The sequence below is a fragment of the Mustela putorius genome, unplaced genomic scaffold (assembly GCF_011764305.1).
Source record: "Mustela putorius furo isolate JIRA1106 unplaced genomic scaffold, ASM1176430v1.1 tig00003898_pilon_pilon_pilon, whole genome shotgun sequence".
Classification (NCBI taxonomy): domain Eukaryota; kingdom Metazoa; phylum Chordata; class Mammalia; order Carnivora; family Mustelidae; genus Mustela; species Mustela putorius.
In genome coordinates, this window is record NW_025422047.1 from 31,752,921 (window position 1) to 31,776,331 (window position 23,411).

Below are 23,411 nucleotides of genomic sequence, written 5' to 3' on the forward strand. Positions count from 1 at the left end.
GGAAAATAATGTTCCTCATCTTACATCAGAATAAAATCCAGGTGCCTGGGTGGCTCAGTGGGTTAAAGCCTCTGCCTTTGGCTCAGGTCATGATCCCGGGGTCCTGGGATTGAGCCCCACATCAGGGAGCAGGGAGCCTGCTTCTTCCTCTCTCGACCTGCCTGTCTCTCTGCCTACTTGTGATCTCTCTGTCAAGTAAAAAAAAAAAAAAAAAAAAGAATAAAATCCAGGTGACTTAGGGAGATAAATATCACACACACACACACACATACACACACACACACATTTTTTAAGCAAACTGCACCCAACATGGGGCTTGAACGCATGACCCAAGATCAAGAGTCACATACTCTGTGACTGAACCACTCAGGTGCCTAGAGATCATTTTTTAAAATCTTTTAAAGAGAGGGGGAAAAAAGGAAAAAGAGGAGGGTAAACTTTAGGTTAAAAAGGTGGTGAAGTACTTTCTAAGCAGAAACAATAAATAAAATCATAAGGGGAAAAAAATCTATATATTTTGCTACATACACATTTAAAGTTTTACTAACAAAATATCCACCATAAAGTTCAAATAGTAAGAAAATACAACAATATAAAAGTGTAGTAACAACACAGGTCATTAAAATGTTCTAGTCATTGGACTTGAAAAAATAGTAAATCTCAATAATTTTAAAATGCAAATTATATACCATATTTTCTATCAAATAAAATGTTTACATTAGAACTATAATACATAATGTACTTGGTACATTTCAAGTGTGCAAAAATTTTTTGTTGCATGAAGGAATGGTGATAGTATATTAAAAGTTAAGTTACTCATTCTGCTGGTGGAAGGTTAAACATTTAGTCTTTCTGGAGTACAACCTGGGAATATGCCTCAAGAACAAAAAAAAGTAGGGGCGCCTGGGTGGCTCAGTGGGTTAAAGCCTCTGCCTTCGGCTCAGGTCATGATCCTGGGGTCCTGGGATGGAGCCCCACATCGGCCTCTCTGCTCAGCGGAGACCCTGCTTCCTCCTCTCTCTCTCTGCCTGCCTCTCTGCCTACTTGTGATCTCTGTCAAATAAATAAACAAAATCTTAAAAAAAACCAAAAATATCATTCTATTTGCAAGAATTTATTTTGGGGCATTTTTTAGAGATGCAGAATTATGTTATAGTTATTTTATATACAATAATAAATGACATTGCATCCAATGTTGTGGAATATTAAGCAGTCATTAATATCCCTGTTTTGATGAATATTCAATGATATGGAAAACATTTACAATGAAATATTAAGAAACAGTCCACAAAATATACAGTGTGATCCCTACAGCAGACACTTCCTGTACCCAAAAATTGTTATGACTCTTGCCAACAATATCCCCCCTCGTTGCTTCTTTCTCTGTCTCAGGGGCTTCTCTGAAGCGTCGGGCCTTCTGCAAAGTCAGGAAAGCCTGCTCAGTCTGTGCAGGCCTAACACAGCCCAGAAGTGTGGTGTCAATAATGCCAACTGATGCTGGTTGATAAAGGTCCCGGCCTTTTTGTTGTTGTTGCTGTTAACTGCAGAGCTGAAGTGGGGGGACGAGGCCCAGCTCACCTGCAACAGGAGATCCAGGAGCTGCATCCGCCAGTAGCTGTCAAAATGCCAGCAGTCAGGAGAAATGAAGAGGCCACCCCAGTGGAGAAGGATGAGTAGGAGGAAGCCTGAGGATAGCCCTCACCCTGGTACCACCGGAGGCAGAAAAGTAGGTAGGGGCAGGGTACCAGAAGGGGAGGCATACTTGATACATGTAATCACCCAACACCTCATCCCCAGGGCAACCATAAGCATAGCTCTGTCCCAGCATCTTGTGGGGCTTTTCTGGGATGGGCCATAGAAGCCTCTGGAAACTATGCAAAATTTAGTGGATGTCTTAATTTCCTGGGAGAGACCCAGAGCTTTCATCAAATATTCAAAGAAGGCAGTTTCCCAAGGAAGGAAAACAATAGAATGTAAACTGTAGTTTTTCTGGTAGAAATTAATTTGGTTATTTATGATAGAGTTATGAGCACATTTCATTTTTTTTTCTTTATGCTCGTCTCTACTTTTAATAAGGAATATCATGAAGAAGTTAAAGATGGATCTGTTAACTAACGTGTTAACTAATCATAGCTCATAAAATATTTTGGTGCCATTAAAAGTGTTTAAAAATTTTAAATGGCATTGGAAAATGCTCATGACATAATTGAGAGAAAAAAAAATAGGGTATAAGATTGTTTACAAAGTCTATGACCTCAACAGTATAAACAATGAATGGAGAAAAAAACTCCTGGGACTACTAAAGTGTTTATAGGAAGGTTGCAGATTTGGGTTAATATACAAAAGTCAGCCACTCTCCTATACACCAGCAATGAAAAATTGGAATTTGAAATTAAAAACACAATGCAAGGGGCGCCTGGGTGGCTCAGCTGGTGAAATATCTGACTCTTGATTTCAGCTCAGGTCTCAATCTCAGGATTTGAGTTCAAGCCCCGGATTGGGCTCCATACTGGACATGGAGCCTCCTTAAAAAACAAAAACAAAAACAATACCACAACACTACCACTTACACTAACACCCCCCAAAATGAAATACTTAGACATGAATCTAATAAAACATGTACTAGATCCATAACATAAAATTCTGATGAAAGATTTAAATAAATGGAAAGGAAGAGTCAGTATTGTCAAAATACCAATTTTCCCCGACTTATAAATTCCACACAATCCCAGAATTCCATCCAAGTTAATTTTGTGGATATTGACAAACTGATTCTAAAGCTTATATGGAGAGGCAAAAGACCCAAACTAGCCAACAGTACCAAAGAAGAATAGAGTAAAAGGACTGATACTGTCGGACTTCAAGACTTACTACCTACAGTAGTCAGTACGGTGTTGGTGAAAGAATAGATAAATCAATTAATAGAACAGAACGGAAATCCCAGAAAGAGAACCCCATACATATAATCAACTGATCTTTGAAAAAAGGAGTAACAGCAATTCAGTGTAGAAAAAATAGTCTTTGATAAACGCTGCTGTACACCTGGGCATTCATATGTAAAACATGAATCTAGACACAGATCTTCACCTGTCACAAAAAGTAACTCCAGATGGATTATAGACTTGATGTAAAACACCAAACTATAAAACTTAGACCACAACATAAGAGAAAATCTAGAAGACCTTGGGTTTGGCAGTGAGCTTTTGGATACAACACCAAAGTCATGAAAGAAAAAATTGGTAAACTAAACTTCATTGCAATTGAAAATGTCTGCTTTGTGAAGACACTTAAGAGAATGAAAAGCCACAGACTGGGAGAAAATATTTGTATGCTTATATATGGTAAAAAAACAAAAAAACAAAACTAGGATCCAAAATATATAAAGAATTCTTAAAACTCAACAGTAAGAAGGGTACCTGGGTGTTTCAGTTGGTTTAGCCTCTGACTCGGTTTCAGCTCAGGTCATGATCTCAGGGATGTGGGATTGAGCCCGCATTAGGCTGAGTACCTCTCTACCCCTGCCCCCAAAAAACCCACAACAACTCCACAATAAGAAAACACCCAGTTTAAAAATTGGCAAGAGATCTTAACAGACACCTCACCAAAAGGAGAAGATACACATACAGCAAATAAGCATATGAAAAGTCCAACACCATATATCATCAGGAGTTGCAAATTAAAACAACAGTGTGATACCACTACACATCTGTTAGAATGGTTTAAAAAATTGGTTTTTTAAACCAAAGAGCAGCAGGAACTGGTGAGAATGACTTTGGAAGACAGTTCAGCAATTTCTTATAAAAGTAAACACCATCTTACTGTAAGATCCAGCTTATGCCCACACAAAAACCGACACACAAATATTTTTAGCAGCTTTATTCATCATTGCCCAAAAGAGGAAGCAGGATATCCTTCAATAAGTGGATGGAAAAACAAACTGTGGTACATCCAGACAATGGAATATGATTCAGCTCTGAAAAGAAATGAGCTATCTAGTGATGAAAAGACATGCAGGAAACTTAAATGCATATTTTAAGGGAAAGAAGCCAATTCAGAAAAACTACATACTATGTGATTCCAACTATCAAACATTCTGGAAAAGACAAAACTATCGAGACAGTAAAAAGATCAGTGGGTACTGGGAATTTGGAACAGGAGGGTGAAGGAGAGCGGAGGAGGGTAAATCGGTGACGGGTTTAGGGTGGGCCCGACTGCTGTTTGATACAGTAATAGCAGATGCATGACGTGCATTTGTCAAAACCCGTAGAAAGGTACAACACAAAGGGTGAATCTCTATGTAAACCATGGACTTAAATTCATAATAATGATCGCTATTGGTTCATTAATTGTAATAAATGTACCACGCTAATACAGGATATTCGTAACAGGGAAAACCAGTATGCGTGTGGTTGGAGAGGGGGTTATATGGGAACTCTCGGTACAATCACTGAATCTTTCTGTAAATCTGAAACTATTCTAAAAAATAAAGTCATTAATTACTTAAATGCATGGGAAAAATTTCAAGAGATAACCCAAAATGGTTATGAATAATTTTTCTCATTTCTTATACTTCAATGTATTTTCCAAAAATTTTTTAATGGATTATGTATTACTTCTAGAACCAGGCAAAATTAAGTGCTGAATTCTAAACACTTATCCTGGAAAGCATGGATTTTTAAAACCTGACCAAAATTTTCAGGTTTTTTTTTTTAATAAGCAAATTGGCCCAAATTCCCCCAATAAAACATCCAAAGTGAAGGCGTGGATAGACTTACCCCTTTTTGAAGTGTTTACACTGCCTCATAGAGCATGACCCAGAGAGGGGCCTTGCTCAGCTAGTCATGTGCTGGTCAAGACCCCTTGTTCAAACTCTACGTGGGGCCCTTGCTTTCCTCAGTTTGGGGCCACAGAGAAGCCCTACCCTGGGTGGCCCAAATTCTGTGTCACACTTCCTGGGCAGTCATCTCTGCTACACACAGCACATGTGGGGAAAAGCAACCTTCTAAACTCCCTGGTGCCCCGACCGCCCCGGCTAGCCTGTTACCCATCAGACCTCACCTCTAGCCCTGGGAACTTGCCTCACCTTAGTCCTAGATGAAGCACTGGGGGCTGACACCTGCTTCTGACTCCAGAAGAGCTGCCTGGGTAACAAAAAGCACCATTTGCCCACTGACCTCTCTACCAAGAGCTCTGTGTGGTTTCAAATTCTCTGTATTACCACTTTTCTATGCCCACATCTCCTGAGGGGGTGTGGTGAACATTGTTAAACTGAAATGTCTATATAGCTATTCTTGGCCAGGGTTTCACATCAGAAGCACCGGGGGAACTTTCTCGAAGAGCACAAACCTGGCCACCAAGCCTGATGACTCCGCTGCGAGGTCCCCGGGATGCTGCGCTGGACACGTGTATTTGGAGGTGCTCCCCAGCAGGCCTGGTGTCTGCCACGGTTCAGCAAGCAGCTGTAGGCTGTCACATTCGTGGGGCACAAGAATATATATTGCAGGCAACACGATCATGGGCCAGTGTATTTGGGGCTCATCTCCCCTCGACTCTTGGTTTGGCCAGTGGGTAGCTTACAAGAGTATTGGGGAGTCAAGAGGGTGTCCAGGAAGTGACCCCTATGCCTTAGGTTCCTGTCATGTGTGCCTCTGCTGACCTCTGACCCCTGAGGCCAGTCAAGGGGACAAAAATGCAAATGTCTGACAATAATGAAGCCCTCTCTGCCCAGCTTGCAGCCTCCATAGCCTGGGGCTCCCCTGGCAAGGGCTCAAGGTTCACAGAGATAGGAAGGGAATACAGGAAGACTGCAGGTGGGAGAAGGGAATGTGGCCTGATCCCGGAAAGCCAGTGGTTCTGCCGGAGCCCTGGCGATGCTCTTCTTGCCCCTTGGGAAAAGTCACCACAAGAAGACTCTAGGCGTCAGGCAGCTGTTGCACAGAAATCCACATCTGGTCATGCTGCACCAGGTGACCTGTAAACCTCATCGTGAACCCGCTCGTGTTGGTTTTACCCAGAGCTACGGGGATTAAGCCTCCACTTGGGGCTGGAATGAAGATGAAAAGGAGAAGCAGAAGAAGAACAGGAAAGACCTGGTTTCCCTGGGCAGAGTAGGGATGAATCGGGGGGAGCCCCAGCTACCAGCCGCAGAGTGCCTGGCCAAGCTGGGGTTTTCCAGGGATGGAGGCGGAACCTGGGTTATTAGTGGGTCCCAGCTCTCTAGCTGACAACCACCATCTGAGCTAGGTTTGTTGGGGGTCAAGCATACCTGGGGCCTTCCTGCTTGGGCTGACTCCAGGGGCCTGGTGGGCCGGTGTTTTAAAGTTCTCCCGAAGAGGGAAGGCAGGAAAGCTTCTGCGAGGATGGCTTGCCTGGCATTTAAGTGACCGTGGTCAAGCTCTAAGTCTTGGATGGACGCAACGAAACAAAATCACCCCCTTCAAAAAACTAGCTCATCGATCCTACTCAAAGGGTTGTAGAGCCTTGTGGAGGGCCTTGGAGTGGCCTGCTGGCTTCTCTGTGCCTCTGTGCCCAGCAGCCCCCTGAGAACCGTGCTTCAGTGAGGCCCCGGGCTCACGACATTGTACCATCCCCTGTTAACATAGGGAAAGTTCTCTTGGTTCTTCTTATTTCTCAGCAACCATTTTTGAGCTTTTCTACAAGCCAGACCCAGGTTTCTGGCCCGGGGACACAGCGAGGAACAAGGCAACACGGGCTCACTCTCTCCAGGGGCTCAGGCTTTGGGCCCTCGCTTCCCTCTTGCAGAGCTGCTTCCTCCAGCCAGCTGCCACTGAGACATTTGTGACAGCTTTGCATCCTGTCTCCATCCAGCAGGGTAGGTCGGGGTTTGCCCCTTCACAGAAGCAGGTCGGGCACGAAGGCATTTGTGCCAAGCCAGCCTCTGGGCCCCGTTCCAGATGGGCTTTGTTGAGACCCCCACCCCCACCCCAGGACCAGCAGCAACCTGCCCGCGATCGGTGAGAAGATGTGTCTAAAAAACTCTCATTTGTCATAAGCTTAGTGCACTCCTTTCCTACCACAAACTACGTGGAGATCCCTTCTGGGGTTTTTTCTTTTCTTTTTCTCTGTGTTCTTAAAGAAAACCAAACGTCATTGTAAAACAGAGCGTTGTACACTTTCTTCTGAAGCAGGAAGAGCTGCAGGTGCTCACGGCTGATTTCACATTTCCGAAAAACCCCAGGACAAGGCCCCCCTTACACAAGTAGGGGGGCGGAGCTGATGGTCTTAGAAGGGGCATGCTTTCCACGGAGGGGGTCACAGGAACAGGACACCAGGCAACAGAGCAAACTGCATTTCCTCCATTTCAGGCCGACGCCCCAAGGAGACACCTGCAGTGACCCGGGGCCAACTAGTGGGTTGGGGGAAGGGGACTTCTCTCTCTTAGATTCAAGGGCTGGGGACTTCAACTCTCCGACAGAGAACCTCATAGAATTCTTGACCCACAGCTGAGTTATTTACAGCCTCAATTTTCTCTTCCGTGAAATGATACCATCATGGGATCCATCTCAGAAGGGATACCGTGAGGATAGACGACATGAAAAGTGCTGAAAAGAATGGTAGAGGCCATCCATCCACAGGGGTAGTGTAGCTCTTGCAGAATGGCGCTGAACTGCTTTCCAGTTTCTAAAACACCGTGACCTTCCAAAAGAGGACTTTCTGGGAATGTCTTCACCCAGGTAGTGGGGTGGGCAGGGCAGGAGCCAGCCTGCAGGTGAACAGCCTCTCTCCTCGGCCAGAGCCAGGCAGCTCTGGCCAAGGTCACTAACACGAGGCTCGTGGTTCACCCTGGGAGCCAACCTCCCACTTCTTTCCGGGTGAAGAGTTTCCTTCCGGGGAACCTCCATTGCTCACGTGCTCATGCCCTCCACAGGCTGTGACTTTTCCCCGTGGGGGTGGGTTGGGGGGGTAGTTCCCTGACCTTTGGGGCCAGGGCTGTTCTGGCTAGAGTCTTCTAGTCCTGGAGGAGCCCACAAGATGGCATCAGGAAGTAAGCAGCTTCTGACCCTTGCATGAGTCCAAGCAGTCCCCTGGAGCTCTGAGGAGAACCTGAGCTCAGATCTCCTCGCACCTCTGCCACTTGGGGCCTGCAGAGACCTCAAGAGCCTGATGGTCCTGGGTTCGCTGGCCCCAGCACAGGGCTGTTGGGTCCCTGGCCTCTACCCAGATCCTGCCTTCCCAGGGGGCTCCTCACCCTGGTTTGCCTGAGGATGATGACGAAACAGATGGAGGGAGGCCAGAGGGCAGGTGCCTCACCCAGGGAGTGTGTCAGTCAAGGCCAGTTAGGGAGGGAGAGGCAGAGGTGGAGGAGCCCCAGGAGGCCAGAAGAGCGGGGAGCAGAGGCAGAAATTCTCGGTGCTCCCGAGTTCCTCCCTGTCGCTTTGGGCCATGCTCGGAGGTCCTGAAGCGAGCCGGCCTGTACAGAAAGTGCAAGACCCTTCTGCCTTCCCTTCATATCCTTGTGGAAAGAGCACGGCTTCTTGAAGCCTGCTCGTGTGGGAGGGGTTTTGCAACCTTCTCGTGGCTTTATCACCTATAGGAAACTATAGGTTAGCTAAAAAAGCGATTTACTTATCAGGTGACTGGAACCACACTGAGGTGGGGAAGTCCTAGCTTGCACGGCTTCCTTCCTTCTTCTCTTGGCCCGGCCTCCAGAAACCTCCCCACAGTGGGGACACACCTCCTGACACCTCCATCCTTCTCATCCTTCTGAAATAGAGGGAACCTGAGCTTCCCACTCTGCAGACAGACAGGACGCAAAACACCAACATCCCCAGGGCCTTGGAACAGCCTCCCCAGCCTGGCTTCTCGGCGGGGGGAAAATGAGAGAGCACATCGTCAGGAGTATTTTGATGTTGCTCTGTTAGGCATCACGCATATCCTCCCGCTTACGGGGCCCTTCCTGACCAAGGACTGAATGAGTGTCTCTGTGAACTGTGCCACCACACAGAAGGGGTTCTAGGGGGGTTTTTCCTCAAGGCCCAAGGCCCAGCGATGCCTGATAGTTATCAGGATTGGTTGAACCCTAAAGTGTCTGCATCTGACCTTTAATAGTGACTTATATGCTTGTGGAACACTGCTTGATTACTTTAAACCGATATGGGCTTTTGTTGTTGTTGTTGTTTTTCAGATTCCCAGCCCATTCTGGATCATGGTCGGACCTTCTTTAGATTCAGAAAACGGGTCTGTCTTCTCTCATTTCCTAATGGCCTCCCAGTCCCACCCAGCAATCGTGAACATGAAGCCCAGAGTCAGGCCTGTTCCCAGGACTCAGGAACAAAAGGGAAGGTCAAAGGCCAGGTCTCCATTCCCTTCTTGAAGTTGTCCAGCTGCAACTCCAGAAATGGGGCTCCTCCCCGTCGCAGTGAAGGTACCAGCAGAGCGTGGTGCCCCCGGCGCCCCCACCCCGGCCGATGCCTCACCTGCAGGAGCACTGTGGGGATTTCCCATCTTCCAGCCTGGCTGGCTCTTCCTTAGAGAGATCAGCCCCCTGCCACTGACGAAGGCCTGGGTTGAGCAAGCTTTCCTGCGGGTCAGCATGCGTGGTAGGGCAGTGCCTGGGCCTGCTCAGGACCAGGCTTCTCCCTCAGCAGCTCAGGAGGGTGGAGGAGGGATTCAGAGCCCCAGAGATCCTTCAGCCCCGTGCTCAGGCCAAGCTGCATTTCCCCCTGGCTGCCTGCGGCCTCTGCCTCTGCCCAGGCCTGTTTCTTTCTGGCCTCCTGCTCTCCTGTTTCCTTCAGCTTTCTCTCTGGAAGGCGCCCAGCTCTTCTAAAAACCCCCTCCAGGAAATTTGCCTGTTGCCACAAAATAATGCAAATGTGCTCCTGGGATGGCTCAGGCAATTGCAGCGTCTGTCTCCGAGAAATCTCGGAAAGGAGGACGAGGCAGGCCTGCGTCCCTCAGTGTCCCCTGCAGCCACCCGCACCGGGCCAGCAACTCTCTGCAGGGCCACAGGGGAGCAGACAAAGCTTCAACTTTGCTAAGAGCGCAGAGCCCAAGACAGAGAACACAAAACCCTCTGGGGCTCTGAGGTCCTTTTTGTTGGTTTAATACATAAAAATGGTTTGTATAAGTTTATTTTCATGGTTAGCCTTTATCTCTGTTTCGTTTCAACTCATTGCCCTGTCCAGGGGAACTTAAAGGCCATGGAGTCTTTCCTGGTTACCTAGGCAGCTGTTGCCCAGAACACGCAGACTTGTTTGTGAAAGCCAGCACGGTTCATCCTGTTCTCACAGCTCCCAAGTTCCAGCATTGGGCATTTACAAAAGGGAGCCCAGAGCCCCCACAGAAGACGTAGGTATGAATGGGCTCAGGTTTCTGGAACAGCCTGGGACTGACAGGTGGGAGGGAGCAGACAGGGGCAGTTAAGAAGGCAGGGGCAGGGCGCCTGGGTGGCTCAGTGGGTTAAGCCGCTGCCTTCAGCTCAGGTCATGGTCTCAGGGTCCTGGGATCGAGTCCCGCATCGGGCTCTCTGCTCGGCAGGGAGCCTGCTTCCCTCTCTCTCTCTCTCTGCCTGCCTCTCCATCTACTTGTGATTTCTCTCTGTCAAATAAATAAATTAAAAATCTTAAAAAAAAAAAGAAGGCAGGGGCACCTGGGTGGCTCAGTTGGTTAAGAGCCTCAGGCTCAGGTCACGTCCCTGCGTTGGGCTGCCTGCTCAGCGGGATAGGGGAGCAGGGTGGTGGTGGAGAGTTCTGCTTCTCTCTCTCCCTCTTCCAGTTTATGCTCTCTCAAGTAAGTAAAATTTTAAACATAAAATGCAGAATTCACCTTAAAAAAAAAAAAAAAAAGGCAAGCAAAGCTTTCCCATTCTTACACTGAACCCTCCAAATTAGAATGTAGGCCAAATGAGGAAAAGGCCTAACAAGAACCAAGTCAAAGTACCATTGCCTTAGGATTTCAAAGTTGAATTTGCTCATGTGGGAAGGTATTAGGCTGCTAAATGTATTCATTGCGGTCAGTGTTGTGGATCTCACCAGGCAAAAGCTAGGGAGGAGTCTGGGGCTCTGGGGCCTGCCTCCTCTTTGGGCAGGCCAGCCCCCCTTAACCTCCACCCTGGCAGCTCTCATGGGATGAAAAGCCACAGGCTCCTGGCCAGAACTAGGATTGAGGCTGGGAAGAGGAGAGAATTTTCAGGGCAAAAGCTATGCCTCCCACAAAGGATCTTGATATACTGGTACAGTTTGGTAAGTCCTAACATAGGCCTCCTTCTGCCTAGCCTCCCAACAAGGGCCTTAAGGGCAGCGCGCCCCTCCCCACCTTCCCCAGGCTGCAGTTAAGGATTTAGGAAGCAGTGGGTTGCAGGTGAGTAAGAGTCTTAATTGAGGCCCTAAAGTTTGTGCAATGAGGCCCATCTGCTCCCAGGCAATCTCCGTGTGCTTCTGCTCCGTCAACCTCTGACCCAGGAGAGAGGTGGCCAGTTGAGGGCAGCACCTTTGCCCTGCCTAAGGTCGGCTGCCTTGGGTCTCTCCATCCCCTCTGACCTTCCCAACTAGGAGGCGCACCCCTGCCTGCACAGCTGTGGGGGTGGGCAGAGAATTAAGTAATGCTTTTGCTGCTTCCAGGCTCTCAGCAGCTGTGAGATCTCTCTGCTGCTTGGTGATTTCAAGAATTTCATGTGCAACACTCATCTTTGTCCACTGACAACATCACCATCAGCCGTTAAGTGCAGAGGCGGGGGGGGGGGCGCGGGGGGGCAGGGAAGGGGGAGTCAAGGACTTTCGTGAAGGTAAAATGCATCGCAGGTTTGGAGTCCCAGACTGACGCCACCTCAAATCCTCATGTTTGCTTTGTTCAGGCTGTTTTTCTGGTGGAAAAAGTATTATTGAAAATAGGTGGGAGGGGGCCCTTGAAGCTCTAGCATGGCTTTGATGGAGCAGGGATAGAGCAGGTGCGAATGCCAGCAAGAAGACTCCCTGGCCTAAGACCTTGTGGTGGGATAGGGCAGGGGGGCTGGTATGGATCAAAGGAAAAGGCCTGGGGTCTCTGGAGCTGCCATGTCCCATAGTGAGCCACTGATTCCCAGCCTCCTGGTGGCTTCTGTGCCATATAGGCCCAAATTCCAGGAAAGGAAGAAGGAAGGACACGGAGTCTTCATGCCGACAGCACCCTCTACCCCCAGGCAACTTTGTACCCGCAAGTTTGAGAATCATTGCCCTGCTTACTCTGGGCAGACCCAGACCAGGGGCACCTCCAGCCAAAGCCTGTTTCCTCTTCTCTAGCCAGCTCCTCCCTCCCTGGATTTCTGTGTTCGTGGCCCAATACTCAGTAAAGGCAGCATTTCTCCATATCCTGGTGCTCTCTGCAGAGGAATGAGTGCTGGGCCTGAGGAGAGGCAGCCTGTCCTGCTGGAGGGCCCCTCCCTAGAGTCCCCCACCCTGTAACCCTGCCTGGACCTTGCCCCATGGACTCTAGCCAGCCTGACAGCCTGGGAAAACCCCACTGGAGCCAGAGAGGCGGCAGGAGGGGGAGGCACCCCAGAGGGCTGGGAATGTATCCTTTCCTGGGGTGCGGTCTAACCCCCCGGGGCAGAGGCCTCAGGGCTCTCTCCTCAGGGTGCCCACTGCACCCCACTTCAGCACGCCCACCTCCTCCCGTCCCCTCCTCTGCGCCTCCCATGCTGACCTGCACATTTGAATTCATCTTTCACAACCAACCTCACTTCCATCACCTTTTCTGTGACTCTTTCCTGCCCCTGTGACAGAGACTCGATCTCTCCCTCTCCTGCAGGGGGATAGGGGATGGCACAGCTCTCACAGGCCTCCTGTTAGCACCTCTGGGAGCCGCTGCCATGCGCAGGCGAGTGGGTTCTTTGCCCTTGGCTCTGTGGTCTGGAGGTCATTCGTTGCTTGTTCTACCTGGATGATGATTTGGGGGGGTGTTCTGTGATCTTATTTCAGAAGCAAAGTGAGACCAGATCAGTCACACCCTCGACACTCGCCTAGGCCCCTTAATCTCCACTTCAGGGTGCTGTTTGTTCCCTGGTGCTTACTGCAATTTGCAGTTATTTTGTTTATGCTCTTTGGGTCCGTCTTACCCACTAGAACGTGAAGGGCGATACGGTGCTGTTGCTTCCTTACTGAGGCTTCAGAAACAGCTGAGTGAGACCCGGGGGGTGTTGGGGGAATGTTTGCTGACTACAGGGGTCAGGGCTTTGAGATTACTTTGTGTAAATCCAGACATTCTTATGAATTATGTAATAGACATGAAACTAAATCACTGCTCCTGCCTCCAGGTACCCCCTTGACAGGAAATTTCATCTCCTGGTCTCTGTTTTTCATGCCTGCTCCTGGCCTCCGTTTCCACGGGCTCCCTGCCCACCCTGCTGCCATGTGACTCACGCCACTGGCGATGAAATCTGATTGGTTTAGAGGTGACTCTGCTACTGTGGCAAAAGTTCAAACACAGGCAGGGAAGGATGTGGAAGCCAACGGTCTGGGGAGGAGGTAAGGGGTCTGGGCTCTCTCAGCCAGGGGGCCTAAAGCTACTCCACAAAACTGCGGGCCCCTCCTGGGCCGCCTGATGCCATGATGTCCAGGTCCGATGCCCAGTTCTGAGAGTGATACCCCACCTTCTGCGGAAGGGCTCCTGAGGCCAGCCGCTAACCCAATGAACAGGGCTCATCTCTGATGAACAGTTCCCTCTGACCCTGGCCTGGTGGGCACCAGACAACAGCCAGCACAGGGCCTTTGGGTGAGGTGGGAAAGGGTGACCTGTTATCCAGATGGACACAACCCAGCCCCAGCCGGGTTAGTCCCCACTCCTGCCTCGGCCCACACCTGCACACTTGTACACAGCAGCCTGGACCCCAGGAAAGTCCCCAAGATTTGTAGGAAAAGGAAAAGGCAGACACAGTACATTCTCCAAGCCTCTTCTCTGGGCCTTCCCCCAGCGTCCCATCCCATTTGGGTTCTACCGTATCCCTCCTGGGTGAAACCTAGAACCCCCTCCATAGGTCCCTGGACCCTGGGGGTGCTGAGCTGGCCCCCGCATCCAGGGATTCCTAGTCAGGCTCCTAACTAGAGCCAGCATTGGGCTGGGCTGTCCCACCTGGCTCTCCTTCAAGGCCTGACTTGGGCTCCTGCCCACACCTCCCCACCCTCTGTCCCCACACCTCCCCACAGTGTTTACCACACAGAAGGAGGCAAGGCAAGCAGGCTGGGAAACTCCCGGCCACTGCTGCCGCCAGCTGAATATCATTAGCCTTGCTGCTCCCACAGAGGCGACACTGTGTGCCTGCCAAGCCTCTGCCTTCTCCAGCTGGCTGGCAGCTCCTCGGGGCAGTGGAGCCTCCCGGCCTGCCCTCCCTGGGGAAGAGGCCAGAGCCCAGGACAGAAGAAAAGGGGAACAGAGCCAAGATGGGGAGACTTGAGCTTTGGGCGGGGTCCTGGAACACAGGGGTGCCCCTTGGAGTGGCTGTGTCCCCAGAGTCACCTCCTTGTCCTCCTTGTTCCCTAAGCCCCTTGCCCTCAGCCACCCTGGGCACTGTGCAGGTGTGTGGCAGAGACACATCTCTGGGCATCTCCAGTCAGCCCCTGCCCTTGCTGGCCGGGGCTTTGCACAACAGAAACCTCCTGGGCTGTTGGGGGCCGGCCACAGGGGCCTCAGCTGTCCCACATGATGTGTTTCAAGTGGTTTTGCTTTTGAGGAACCTGCTGCCCAGGACACTGAGGGCCTCCCCTGCTCCATGCATGTCACAAGGCCTCCACTGGCCATAGCCCTCTTCCCCACAGCCCACTGGGCTTCCAGCTTCTTGCTGCCGGTCCTGGGCTCCGGAGGCCAAGGAGGGCTGGGCAGACATTTGAAAATGCATCAGCCTTGCCGCTGGAGTGACTCCAGCCTCTGCTGGAACTCTGGAAGCTAGACCAAGCCAGGGGTGCTCCATAAATATGTGTTGAATGAAGGAAATGCCAGACATGCCAATGTGTCTTTGAACCTCTGGCCTCTACTGCAGGAACAGGCAGAGATCACTCAGGAATTTCAGTGGAAAATTTGAAAATGGCCATTTGATTCCACAGAGGGTCTTTTTACCCCCAAAGCCGTTTTGGGCAAGGGACTTGAGCCCTGCCCCTTCTCTTACCCGGGTGTGAGGAGCAGACTGGAGATCACGGGCATCATCAGTCATCCCTGTGACGCAGCAGGAGGCTGTGGACTTCTTGATCCACATTCTTACGGATAAAGATCCCATCTGCCCAGCGCTGGCTTTTGCAGACAAGAATCAGAAACTTCCAGTCCGTGGCGCTTTGGCCTCCTTACCAGCATGCCTTCCTGCGTGCATGAAGGGCAGGGGCTGCCACTTCCTTCACGGTTGGTCTGTCTTCTCCCTTATGTCCAGTTCGGTCTGAACTTTGACATTCAACGCAGGACTGGAGAGAGCAAGGGAGAGATTGTCTAGAATCTTCTGTTCTGGTGTTGCCTCAGCCCATTAGGATTCAGCACAGACAGGTAGTCTCAGGTGGTTGAGAAGTTAGCCACTGGGTATCCTGGAAATACACTGAGGGATAGACAAACATGTCTGGAGAGATGTTCTGGCCAGGGTCTGCCTGCCTAGGTGATGTCTTGGGGCTCCCATCAGCCACTCAAGTAGAGGGTCAGAACCTCGCCTCAGAAACAGGGTATAGGCCCCTGGATGGTTCCATGGGTTGAGCATCTGACTCTTGGTTTCAGCTCAGGTCATGAGCTCAGCATTGCGAGATGGAGCCCTGTGTTGAGCTCTGTGCTTGGTGTGGAGTCGGCCTGAGATTCTCTCTCTCTTTCTCCCACTCCCCCTCCCCTCCCACTCCCCTCCCCTGAGAGCACGTGCACTCTCAACCCTCCCCAATAAATAAATAAATAAATTTGTTTCTTTAAGAAAGAAACAGGACCAGAATCAGAACAGGTATGGGACTGTGGCTTTGGTGGGCCTGAGGGAGATGTCGAGACTCAGACACCCGTCTTGACTTAAGAATGAATCTCAATACCACCCCCACTCTTGGAAAGCAGGTGGTGTAACTGTTATGCTGACAGAAAAGCCTTCCTCCCCACTGCCTGACATCCCTGGTACTGCTGAAGGGGCCAGCTTCTCTCAAAGCCCTCCTTCTCCTGGGCACCCAGCTAGGGCACCCACCAGAGCCTGCCAGTTCTCTTGACCACCTCTCAGTCTTCCTTCTCTTTCTTTCCAGGCCCTCCCAAAGATGCTGTCACCTTGAATCCCCAAATGGTTACCCTGACACCAGTCGCTTCTCTAACCTCCTCTCGGTGAGATAAATCTCCTTAGAGCCGGAGTCACATCACTTTCTTGTCCCAAGCCCCAATGGCACTGTACCACCTGTCAGGAAAAATGGTCTCTTCAGCCTCATGTCAGAACCTTTCCAATGTAGCCCAAACTGGCTTCTGAAGCCCATCACCAGTGCTTCTTTTCATTGATCTGTTGGTCCTTCAAATATACCGTTTGTCCATCCACTCATCCATGCATTCATATTTACCATGAATGGAGACTGATAAGAATGAAAATCATCTTTCACTTTGTGAAGGGACAGGGATAGGGAGCAAGGAGGTGACCTATATGTCCATTGACAGATGTTGACATGTGGGGTGACCCTGGGCTTTAAAAATTTTTTTTGTCTCATTTGACTAACAAATTGATTTTATTATATTGGTGCACTTACAAAATACATTTGAGAACTTCTCAAAAAGAAAATTATTTTAAAAAATAGCATGTACATTAGAGCAAATATTAAACTTATATTGATTATTCCAATATCTAAAAGAAAAAAGAAAAATATTATTCTTGGTGCTATAATCACTTTAATATTGCTCTTGCTTTTCTACTTCAGTCACTTTCCTAACTGAATCTGTTTCTAAATACCATATCATTGATATATTTCTTTAAAAAAAAAGAAAAAGCATTACTTTCAACCCAAGCTTCTTATTTTTAATTTTTCATAAAATTACCTGCAATCCCCTTTAAAGTCGCATTTTAAAGTTAATAAATTTGACATTTTTGACAATTTTTTTCACAAAAAAGTATTTATTTAGTTTATTTATTTATTTATTTATTTTTGGTTTTAGCTATTTTTTTTTTAATTTTTTATTTTTTTATAAACATGTATTTTTATCCCCAGGGGTACAGGTCTGTGATTTTTGACACTTCTAATGGACTCTTCTCCACTGCCCTTAGTATTTTTAAATGAGAATTTGCCCGCTGTACATGTGCTGAGAAGCTCAGAGAATTTCTGTAAATAGAGGCTATTTTTAATTCTGATTTTTTTTTTTTTTTTTTAATACTGTGAATCTTTTCCTGGGCTCTGAGTTTCTCAAGGAAGGCTTAGCGCCAGGAAGTCTGTCAGGTGGTAAATGCCATCTAAGAGTGTGACCTTGGGCTGGGGCTTCCCCCTCTGAGCTGCAGTCTTCCCTCAGCCAAGTACTAGCACGCTTAAGAAGATTCCACCCCAGGAGGCTCACTGCTGTTTCCCCCTCCTACCTCTCCAGACGGGCCTGCTCCCTTGCATCCCAACTTGGGAGGAACACAGGGAAGCTTTGAGTCTCACACAGCAGACTGTAATAAAGAACAGGCATGAGTCACATGGCTGGAAGTTCCCACGTGCACAGCACTCTTCTGAGCACTCAACATGGATATGAAAAAAATATTTTTTTAAATATTTTATTTATTTATTTGACAGAGAGGCAGGCAGAGAAAGAAAGGAAAGCAGCCTTCCTACTGAGCAGAGAGCCCGAAGCAGGATTCGATCCCAGGACTCTGAGATCATGATCTGAGCCGAAGGCAGAGGCTTAACCCACTAAGCCACCCAGGCGCCCCGGATATGAACAAATTTAATTCAAACAGTCTCTAGAGGAGGTACCCTTATTACCCGTGTTATAGTTCAGGACATCTGAGGGCACCTAGGTAGTGAGGGGTGGAGCTGGGCTCCCACGTCCCTCGTATCGGCTTACATACGAGCAGCTCAGAGATGGTCCCCTTGTCTCACCTGATCCTCTCTGCACCCTTTGCCCCCCTGCACAGTGTCGAAAGGATGCTGACACCCCTCCTCCCCCCACCGTGACCAAGCCTGCACTGACAGGTACCCTTGACCTCCAATTGCCTTTTGCTGTTGGCCCACTGGGAGACTAGGAGAGAGGAAGGGAGGGAAAAGATCGAAGTCCGGTTAAGTCCCTGACACCCTCGCTACTGGGTCCCCCAGGCTGGCTGTGACCCTGGAAGGGAGGTCACAGCCTCTGTCAGGCAGCCTCTTCTACTGATTGTCTGCTTCCGGATTCCAGGAAGTTGGATGAATGCTGCTGCTTTGGACCCCGAGCTGTGGCACTGGCCCTATGCTCTCTCTCCCCGCTTTACCTCTGTGCAACTAGTTCCTCTTGTAAGTGAACCAGCCACAGCCCTGGACGGCTTCATGAGTACTCAGCCAGCCAGGCTTAGCTGGTCTTTGGGCCTTGTTAGTCTGAGGCTGCTTTTATTTTTATTTTTTCTTATTTTTTGGAAAGATTTTAATGGGTACAAAAGGATACAGTAAAAAGCCCCCCTCTTTCTCTCTGTCTCTGTCTCTCACACCCTGCTCTCCCCATAGGCAACTAATGAAATATTTGGGGGTATTTTTATTGTGATTATATATCCATAATATAAGGTTTACCATTTTAATCATTTTTAAGTGTACAGCTCTGTGGCATTCATTATTGTGCAATTATCACAACCATCCATCTCCAGAACTTTCTCATCTTCCCAGCTGAAACCTGGACCCATTAAACATGAACTCCTTGAAATTTTTTTTTTTTTTTTTTTTTTTTGGTGAATTTCTCCAGAGACATCGCACATATCTTCAAGCAAATACATATACATAAAAACACGAATGGTAGCTTATTTTGTACACTGTTTGCATCTTGCTTTTCTCACTTAATAATACCTCTTGGATATCATTTTACATCAATAAATAATGCAATTCTCTTCCTTCTGCTCAGCCTTCCCTTGTATGGATATGCCCTATATAACTGGGCCTTCCCACACTGATGGAAACTGAGTGTGTATTCAGTCTTTTGGGGGACAGATAGCTATGGTTTGCTTCTAACCTGTCTCCTTTCCCAGCCCATGACCCTGCATCTCCCAGTCTATATCCCTATAAGGGAGACCAGCCACCACTGCAACTTCGGGGCCTTTGGGCCTTTGGGTTCCTGACTTGCCCTCCCTTCTCCAGAGACTACCTGTTCCTTCCCCTCTTGCTCTGTATGGATCCCAGCCCATGCCTCAGGGCCCAGCACCCTTCTGGGTGGACTCTGTTCCAGGTGTGACAAAGTTTAATGATACAAAGTAAAGGAAGAGGGCATTGGTGCCCCCCACCATGGCATCCATGGGTGGGGTTGCCTTCCTAACATGAGCTCGTGGGGAGCTCCGACATGGAAACTGCAGGGCCTGGCATGGGGCAGGGGAACGCTGACTGCAGGGGTGAGGTGAGGAGCTCAGCCCCAGGTTTCCAAACTTGATTCAGTCCAGCTGAAAGTGCAGGGAATTACTTGAGGAGGCATGGCTGCTGCGGGCCTGTTTGTCTTTCTACCCCCACCCTGTGCACCTTTCCTCCCTAACAAGGCTACCGCCACCCTCCCTGCAAAAAAAGAAAGAAAGAAATTTTTTATATATATATATATATATATATATATATATATATATATATATATATGACTCAAGATATATGCTACATGGGGCTGTGTCGATTATGAAAAGTGCTTTCTACTTTACACAGATACTAAGAACACGTGTTTTAGAAATATACACAGGACACGGAGCCCTCGCCACTCGGCGAGGTCAGTACTGTGTTTTTGTTTGTTTGTTTGTAGGTGGGGCTGGCTGGACCCCGCCCCTCCCAACCCGAATGTCCAACCCTGCAGACTTTTCCCGGAGTTCGGCCTCTGCTCAGAGATGAGCTTGCTGGTGGGTGGTGCTGCTCAGAGAAGCTACTGACAATGAACACTGAGCTACTGAGGGAAAGACAAGAACTGGAGGCAGCAAGACAGATGTGCGGTAACAGGTGTGCGCTAACGGTCAGCGAAACTAGGTCAGCTTGCGGGCTGAGTCCCCGGAGGGTGTTGGAGGGGACCAGTCGAAAGGGCTGGAAGGCTGGAGACCAGCTAAAGGTGTGTCTGCACTGTCCTGAGAGGGGGGCCTGCTTGGGGAAAGACAAAGAAAAGGAGGAGCGGGGCATGGGCGTCCCGAGCAAGGAGGCTGCTCTCCGTGTCCCTCCCGGTCAGCGGATTATCTTGCCATGTCCACTTCTAGGAAATGGGGCACCTCAGAGGACCTTGTCCTCCTGAACAGAAGGCTTAGACGTGGAGTTTTTATTTAGCAAGAGGCAAAGTAAAGCTAGAACTGGGGGGTGCAGTAGGGATGGGAGGAGTGAATTCAATGGTGTTTGGAGGCCTCCTCTCCAGCTCCTACCTCTAGCATCCCTTCCTGAGGACCCACGGTTTGAGGTCATTTCAGGCTATCCAGCCCCCCAGCCCGAAAGAACGCCAGTGAAGGAGGGATGGAGGCGAGGGGAGACAGACTTGGGTGGGGAGGCCTCATCTGAAGACAGGGCTCTCTGGAAGAAACTTTTTCTCTCCCTGGCTTCTTGGGCTTAGTTGAGGAAAGCTTCCAGGAGAAAGCAGAAGCCGAGGAGGCCATCTGGGGGACACCCCCAAGAACCCCTCCTCACTGATGCCCCACCTTCCTGGCCTTCTTGGAGTGTACCAAGGACAAGGACAGGCTGGCTTGTTAAAACCAGCAGGTGTTTCAGTGTCATTCATCTGAAGGGCCCAGATGTGCAAGCTAGATGCCACAGAGGATAGCGAGATGGGCCAGCCCCCACCCACAAAGGGGGCACAGGCAGGCACAAAACCCACAGCAGCCTCAGATAGTATCAGAGAGGGCCTAAGAGAGGACAGGCCCCCAGCTGTGAGGGGTGTGGCTGAGACTCACTAGGAGAGGCTTGGGAAGTTCCCAGGGTTTAAGAAAGGCTGGCTGCTTTCCTCCTGTGGTTCCTGAGAAGCTTGGCCTCTCCCTCCCAAGGAACTGTGTGCGTGCCTGCGTGCGTGCGTGCGCGCACCCACGTGCACACACACACACACACACACACACACACACACACTTCTGGCCATTCTGTGTGCACTGCCTCAGGAAAGGGATGTGACAACAGAAAGAAAAGAAAAATCATAGAAAAAGTCTTGTTGACGTCTGGGAGCTCCAGAATTACGGCTCCTCAGAGGATCAGAAGACCGAGGAACAGACGTGGAGCTCCTTCACAAGGGATAACAAGGCGTGTCAGTCTCTCCAACCAGATAGAGTCCCGGGGCTTGGGAAGAGGGCAGAGGTGGGGGTGTGTTGAGATGTATGCGGATGTTGGCGGGGTCCTGGGAAGGGAGCCCTGCCTGAGTTTCCCAGGATGAACCCAGAGGAAGCGGTAAAGCTCTAGATCACAAATGGCTGTCAGGTGGGGGGGTCGGGTGGATGGGCCTCTGCACGGCTGCAGGCGGTAGAGAGAGTCCTGTGTACTTCGGAGCGCAGGGCCAGGCAGGAGAGGGCAGCCATAGAGGGGTCTCGTGGGCAAGAAGTGAGAACCCAGAGTGACCAGACAGGGAGTCCCAGGAGATGCCACATGAACAGCTGAGCTGCAGGATCAAAGGGCCTCCAGGGACCCCCTCACGTACGGAGTAAACCCACTGGAATCCAGGACCATCCCAGGAACTTTGTGGTGGGACGAAAGGACCAGCTGATCTCTGAATTGATGGGACAAAGTGTCTGTCACCTTAGGGGGATGGGAACAGAAATGCAGAAATGAGGATGAAATATTTAAAAAATCAATTCTTGCACACGCAAATATGTGTACTGAAATTCTAACCTGCTCTAAGGCAGACTCTGTAAGGGCAATATGTATGTAAGAAAAGTCTACAAACAAAAGATACAGTAAACAGGCGGGAATTATTATAATATTTTAAATTATAGTATACTTATTATACCATTATAATATATAACATTATATTCTATACATAATAGATATTATACATATAATAATATAATGTAGTTATTATACCATGCCTAACAAAATACTAATTTCCTTCATATGTGAAGAACTCTTATAAATCAGTCAGATAAAGACTGGCAACCAATAGGATAGTTCCTAAAGGATATGGTAGTTCACAGAAATTATCAATGACTTCTTAACATTTGAAGTGTTAAGCATTCTCAAGCATAATGAGAGACATGCAAATTGAGACATCAATGAGATGACGTTTTCACCTCTCAGATGGGAGAACGTTTATGCGTGTAACAAAGCTGGAAGTTGGGTAAGAGAGGACAGGGGGATACCCTGTTTCAGTGACTGCTGATGGGAGGGTAAATTGGAACAGCCTCTTCCAAGAGCAAAGTGGCCCTATCTATCAGAGTTCAAGGACCCATTTTCTTTGACCTGAGACTCCAGTGCTTGGAATTTACTGTGGCATATCCCCACAGAGCCACAAGGATGTTTGTTCAAGGATGTTCACAGTAGCATAGTTGGTAGTGGCAAAAGAAATGGAGACAAGCCAAATGTCTTCTGATACAGGACTAGAGAGATAAATAAACAATAATACATCAATGGAATACTATGCAGCCATCCCAAAGGAAATTAAGATCTGCGTATGCCGTTATGGAAAGATCTTGGAAATAGATTGTTAACTAAAAATGAAAGCAAGGTGCAGAACACTGTGTATAGTTTCTGCTGGTTGCATTAAAAAAAACATCTATATGTGATATATGCATGTTTATGCATGTATATTTCTAAAGAGGTGTGGAAGTTAAATATCCATATATTTTCACTGGATAACTTTGTAGTTTGAATGGTTCATGTCTGGGGATGTTTCATGTGTATAATTGCATTACGAGTTAAAGGGGCGACCAGAAGCAGAGGAGTAGTGGGGGTAAGACACAGCTAGAACTTGTGCTGGCCTTAGGCTGGGTTAGGGGGCAGGTTTGCACCAGGGAATGAGTGCTCTCTCCAGGTAGACAGCCTCAGACTTCAGGGACTGGGGTTGAGTCACAGTCATCCTGGAAACTGTGACAAAAGTCCACAACAGGCACACATTGCTGACATGTTCTAGAACAGTTCATCCTCAAGGAAGGAGCACTGGAGAGACTCTAGAAGGGTCTGGGAAGGACGAATAAGGAGATGTCTGCAAGGAGATATGGAAATGAGTCCTCTTGTCCCCAGCTGGGCTGCTGTCACTCTGCCCCAAGAACACTTATTTCTCAGCAAAATCTAGCTAAGCTCAAAGGTGAGATCAGCAAAGAGTTTTAAAGAGTCATTTTAGATTATTATTAGGAAGGTTACAAATGTCTGCACAAGATAAATGAAGAAATTCAAAGTTTAGTAACAGATGAACAATGAGAAAACTAGAAACAT

The 23,411-nt window shown here is 48.7% G+C and overlaps 1 long non-coding RNA gene across 7 annotated transcripts in view; it reads left to right on the forward strand.

Moving 5' to 3' along the window:
• The first annotated feature begins 1,113 nt into the window (after positions 1–1,113).
• The window catches only part of LOC123388308, a 52,174-nt gene continuing 29,876 nt past the window's right edge, over positions 1,114–23,411 (forward strand). For 5 of the 7 annotated variants that reach the window (XR_006602863.1, XR_006602862.1, XR_006602865.1 and 2 more), the window contains exons 1-3: positions 1,114–1,726; positions 9,146–10,312; positions 19,834–20,024. This is a non-coding gene — a long non-coding RNA (uncharacterized LOC123388308). Of the gene's footprint in view, positions 1,727–9,145; positions 10,313–16,175; positions 16,252–19,833; positions 20,025–23,411 lie in introns of all 7 variants that reach the window. The other 2 variants (XR_006602864.1, XR_006602866.1) reach the window with 2 other exon arrangements.